This window comes from Anser anser, assembly GCF_964211835.1.
Source record: "Anser anser genome assembly, chromosome: 15".
In the NCBI taxonomy this organism is placed as follows: Eukaryota; Metazoa; Chordata; class Aves; order Anseriformes; family Anatidae; genus Anser; species Anser anser.
Window position 1 is genome coordinate 3,183,899 of NC_139736.1, and position 5,840 is coordinate 3,189,738.

Below are 5,840 nucleotides of genomic sequence, written 5' to 3' on the forward strand. Positions count from 1 at the left end.
GAGCTCTGCCTGTCTGTCTGTCTGTCCGCGCTCTTGCCAGTGCCCTGCAGCAGGGAGCTCCTCGCCGTAACCTGGAAAGACATCTCATGTGGTCTGGTGCTTGGCAGTTCCAAGAAGCACTCCCTGGTGTTTTCCTTTCGCTTGCACAGCGCCTTTTACCACTAACCTCCCCCCCCCCACCCCCAATTTCTTTAAAAAGCAAGAAAACGCCTTGCCGAATGCGCCCAGCGCTGCAAATCCCTAATTACCCTCAGCTCCTCCTAGCAAACGGGCTTCCCGTCAGGGAGCACTGCTGCCAGGGGCAAAGGGCTGCAGGCACTGCAGGGCAGCCAGAAATGCTGCTGCTCCCTGCCACCGCTGCAGGGACACTGAGAGGGTTTCGTCCCATTGCAATGCTCCCAACCAAATCCCAAAATATCAGCACTCGCCTTCCCCCGGCTTCCAGATCCGAGGGCGTTTCTCAGAGGCAGGCTGCGAGCCGGGGGCGAGGAGAGGACGTGCAGCTCTCCTCTGTGGCCCCCGCGCTTTGCCCTTTCTCAGGAACTGGCCAGCTTGTTCCCATTAGGAGGAGCTGAGGATCCAAGTATTTGTCAATGGCCAGGAGAGGATTTGCTGATCGTTCCCTGGAATGATGGTGAGCGAGGTGCCTGGCACGGAACGATCCTTTTATGGTAAAATTAAGGGTGAACGCTTAGCGGATTTGCATCTGAAGTTGATTGATACGTGGCATTAATGCACACGCAGATAATTTTGTGTTTGGAGACCGCTGAGCAAGGAGGAATTTTTATTTTGGGTCAAAGATAAGGGCATTGTGCTGAGATGAAATATGCAGGTTTTTGATCAGTGTCACAGGCGGCGCGTTTCTCGTTGCTGGGCAAGGTGATGGCAGGCCCACCTCAGCCGTTCCTGTCCTCGCTTTTAAGTGCTTTGGGTCTGTGCCCGATGCGAGGAGCAATCCCCTTGCTGTCACTTAGCGCCAGGACGTAGCTCCAACTTTCTGAGCTTTGGAGTTTCCCATCACGAAAAAAAAAAAAAAAACCAACACGTAATATGGAAACCTCTCTTTTATTTCATGTATTTATTTTTGGGCAGGCAGAAGGATGCGCCACCGAGAAGCATTAACTAAACAGAGTGGTGCAGCTCGGTCGTTACGGGAAAGGTGCGGGCAGAGCACTGCCAAGCCGACGATGCCTTTCAAACCCACCTCTGGCAGCCTGCACTGAAGCCGTCAGCAAAACCTCAGCCCTCCCAGCTGCTCAGCGCCGGCGCCTGCCCTCGTGCCAGCCCTCGTGGCACGTCCCCGGGCGGTGCGAGGTGGCCGCTGTCACGCAGGGAGGTGCGCGGGGTTGTTGGTCTCCTCGCATTGCTCGACCTCTCCGGGTTGCTGCGTGTCAAATGCGACCAGGATTTTGGCGAGCCTGGGATGGGTCCACCCTGGATATCTGCTCCCTTGGCAGCGAGGACATGGGCTCAGCAGGGGCTCGGCGGTGCTGGTTTGGTGCTTCCCGGCCTGTGAGGGCTGAGGAGCTGGGGGCTAATTTCCTAAAAGCATCCCCGTGAGGGGGCTCGGAGCAGCCGGTGCCCGTCCATCGTCCAGCCAGAGCTCACGGGCTGCTCTGGCAGGGGCAGGAAGCAAGAGGCAGCGCCATCCGTGGGGCAAAGTCAGCCCTAACGGAGGGAATGGTGCAGGAATTAATTAGGCAGATCCTCTAGTGCCGGTAACTCAGCACAAACACCAGGCCATTTGCAGAAGCCAAGCCCCTGGGGTCCCCCCCCTCACCTCTTCGGTCGTGTCCCAAGACCGCCGCAGCCCCTCCGACAGCAGGGCAGGGTGGCAAACACCCTCTTCATCCTCCTCCATCCTCATCCTCCTCCATCCAGGCGATGGGAGGAGGAAAGAGAAGGGAAAGAGGAGGGAGCAGCGCTGAGGAGCAAAAGAGGCAGTGCTACAAAGAGCCCCGAGCAGCCACTGGTGCTCGAGGCCATCCCTGCTGTGAGGCCAAGCGGCTTTTTCCAGGCCTGGCAGGGGAAGCCCGGAGGAAGAGGGACAGGGGTGAGGGGAAGAGGGGGCAGCCCCGGCCATGCCGATGTGTGCTCGAGCCCCAGGAGGTTTGCGAGGCTGCGGCGCGTTTCGGCGCTGAAAGCTGCCCCGGGGCCCCTCCCAGCGAGCAGCAGCGCTGCGAGCCGGCTGCGGGCATCGCGTTCGTCTGGCTCGTGGCTTCCTCGTTACGCCAAGAATGAGGTATAGATATTCAAAAAAAAAAAAAAAAAAAAAAGGGCATTGCAAAAACAAAATGAAAAAAAAAAAAAAAAGGGAAAACCTACAACAACACAAAACGCAGCACCGGCTCCCCCCACCCCCCCACCATCTCCACCACCCAACAACAACCAAGAAAGGCAAGATCTTTCATAAGCCCGGAAGATGTCACCATAGAAACAGAAATCAGAGCCACTCCAAGGATCCTGCCGCCTGGGAAGGCGATAAAATGTTTTCTATCGATTGCTGTCGGGAAAGTCACTGCTGATAAGCCATCCGAGGAGAAATGGAGCAGGGACGCGGGGATGTGGGGGGAGCTCTTCAAAGGAGCCTCCTGACGGTTCCTCGGCTCCCCCCGCGGGGAGGTCGGGGTCCGAGGGGTGCCAGGGGTGGGTGCTGTGCCCCAGGGCTGTGTGCGTGCACAAGGGGAGGTGTGAGCCCTCCGTGCCTTCGGCGTGGCGACGTGCGCGTGCCCTGGCTGTTGCAAGCGTGAAGGGGAGAGCCCTGGGTGTGCTTTGGCAGCTCTTCGGGGCACAAATCACCACGTCGGGGGGGCTGGTGGAGGCGGGGGCACTTCGTTTTGCTCCTGGCGCGGCATCGCCGGCCTTTCACGTCCCCCTTCAGCTCCGAAATGGCAGCGGAAAACCCCGTGGTGCTGGCTTGGCTGCGCAGCACCGTGCCCAGCAGCCTCGTGCCCTTGAAGGACTCGGCCCCTGGTCTACACCCACGCAGGGGGACCCCACGCACACACCCCGGGGCCTGCAGCACACCCCGGCATCACCTCCGCAGCTCGGAGCATCCCCGCTGCGGCTGTGGGATCTGCCCCGCAGCTCTTCCCGGGGCGCTGCTCAGCGCCGGGGCCGGCTCGCGCGCCCTTTGAAGAGACAGCAAATCCTATTATCTGCTCATTCCTCTCGCAGCGTGAAATCTCAGAGCGTTCACCAGCAGCTGAGTGTGGTCTGCCGCCTGCAGCCCCGCGCTGCCTCCGCTCCCGTGCGCGCAGGGGGGGTCTCCAGATCCCCACAAATGCGCCCCTCCAGATCCCAACCCACGGACAAGCCGGGAGGAGACACCGTCCCCCTCAACGCCGCTTGAAACGGGGACCCTACAAGCCTCCAGCAGCAAGGTGCAAAGGATGGGGGTGCAGGAAAGCAGGGTGGGGGGCCGATTTCCCACCTTCTCACCCGCGGGGAGCTGAGCTGCGGCTGCAGCCTGCGCAGCCCCACGCCATTAGGGCCGGGAAGGTGGCAACCCGGCTCGCGCCCCCCATCCCCGCGGCAGCTCTGCTGCCAGTAATTGGCAGCAATAAAAGAGGCAGTTAATCCCAGCCAGCGGGGGGATGCAGGCACGCCGATGTCTGCAGTGAAAGGCACCCTGGCAAAGGAGGAGCTGGGGAAGAATACACTCCTGGGCGCAATCTGCGGCCCCGGAGAGCTGGTTGGGTGCCACCGGGAGCATTTGCCGGGGATTTTGTTAATGATGCAGGCGCAGCCTTCCCAGCTTGGCCCGTGCTAAAGCCCTGGCTCGCGCGAGCTGAGGCTGTTTGGCTTGAACTTCGACCAGCTGCTTTCCACTGCCTGGTGGATTTTTGCCTCGATACTGGGTGGCTCGGCGCGATAGGGGAACAAAGGAGCAGTTGGGGGGGGGGGGATTTCACCCCGGGGCGGATTTTCGGAGGGGGAAGGAAGGGTTAAGCCGGGTCTTGTTACTGGGTTATTTTAGGATGGTAGCGCTGAAGGGACCGCAGGAGGATTTCTGCGCACAGGGGAAGATGGAGTTTAATCAATATTGACAAGAGCCATTCACCAAAACACGCTCTTTCGCTAATGAAAGCCAGACCTGGTGACTCCCCGGGGAAGGACAGCTTTGGGAAAAAGGAGAAGGAGGCGGTGGGAAAGTCAGGGCTCCCTCTCTCATGCTGCTGGCTGTTATGAGACCAGGCTGCCTTTGGGGTTGATTTTCCCAGCCTGCAAAGACTTTGGCTCATGGGTGCAGGATACCCAGGGCTGGACCTCGTGGCATGAAGCGAGGGCCCCGTCCGTCCCCCTGTGGACCTGTCCCTCTGACAGCGCAGCACATGGAGAGGGCTGCAGCCACTGCAGCTGCCTCCTGGCATTTCCCCACTGCTGCCGGCTCTGTGCCAGGGCTGGGGCATCACCCAGGGCCATCACCATAAGAGCGACCAGCCCACGCCGTTCCCAACCGCTTGTGCCCTATTTCTTTTTGCTCTGCTTTCTCTTTTCTTTCATCCAGCCATTTACCTCTGCGTTTCCCCAGCCTCCAACTGAAGACATTGAACCCAGGCACTTTCCTGCTCCAGCACAGCGTGGGTGCAGCCCAGAGACCCAGCCCCGGCATGGGCAGGGGGCAGCGGGATGAGGTGGGATCCTTCTCTTCCTGCAGGGCATCCCCCAGGCTCCTGGCACGGCCACGGGGCTGCTCCCGGAGCAGGGGGAGGTGAGCGAGACGCGGTTGGAAAGGAGGAAGGTTTTGATCCCCCGCCAAGCCCACACAACCCTGTCCAAGTTCACACTGGCAGATAATGAGCTTTAATGAGCAGGTCACACTAATTGGTAAGTGATCCCAGACCCATCTGTGGCAGAGGCGAAGGAAGAGCAGAGGCAGCACCGGGTGAGGAGAGGGGCCGGGGCTGCCCGGGCTGGTTTGGGAGCGGGGGCTCTGCCTCCTGCACGGGGGCTGCGGGCTGGGCTGTGAGCTGGGCGTGCAAGCACGACCCTGAGCAGGGTTTGCAATCAAGACCCCGGGCAGGGTTTGCAAGCACGACCCTAAGCAGCACTTACAAGCAGGACCAGTGGGGTTTGCAAGCAGAACCACAAGCAAGGGTCTCAAGAGTCCTTGGCCACCTTTGCGAGCATCACCGGGGCAAGTTGGGTAGCCAAAAAGAGGCAGGGGCACAGCTTGCCTCCCAGTCCCAAGTCCTTTAGCAAGCACAAATGGGGCATGGGGAGCTGGAGGTTTTTGCACAGTGGTGAGCAGGAGGAGGCCAGCTTGCCCCCACAGCCCCAAGCCAAACAGGGCAGGGTGGGCCCGGCTGGCTGGCCCGAGTGGCAGACGTATGGCGCTGACAAGGCAGTCCTAATCGGAGATCATTGTAAATTCCCCTCTCAAATGGAGTGGAAAAATGCTATTAAGCTAATATAGCATCGCGGGGGAAGGACGCGCTGCCACCGCGGCCTCCAGGGAATCGCGGCCGTAAGGAGGGGAAGGAGCAGGAGTGCTCGGGGCAGGGGGAGCACAGAGCGGTGCTGGGCTGCCCGGCCCTGCCCTGCTGCTCCCTGCCTCAGTTTCCCCAAGAGGCCGAGGGATGGGGAGCCCCCAGGAGCTGGGTGAGGGGCTGGCTGGGGTGGGACAGGGTTTGCAGTTGGATGAAGGGGGTTATTCACCTTTCCTCATGGCCCTGCGTCTTTTAACCCTCTGCCACCACCACGACAAGGTCATCCACAAACCCCAGCCTGCTGCTTGCTGACCCGTCCTGCATCGCCTGCGCTCCTGCTTGCCAGCAGCTCTGCCAGTTTCCGATGCCACAGCCCAGCACATCCCACTATAGCCCAGCACATCCCAC

At 60.4% G+C, this 5,840-nt stretch overlaps 1 long non-coding RNA gene across 1 annotated transcript; it reads right to left on the bottom strand.

Moving 5' to 3' along the window:
* Positions 1 to 1,049: 1,049 nt before the first annotated feature.
* LOC310882172 lies at positions 1,050 to 2,263 on the bottom strand. The gene is made up of 2 exons (XR_014572831.1): positions 1,781 to 2,263; positions 1,050 to 1,668 (listed from the first exon to the last, which is right to left on the bottom strand). It is a non-coding gene; the product is annotated as an uncharacterized lncRNA (long non-coding RNA).
* Positions 2,264 to 5,840: the final 3,577 nt, after the last annotated feature.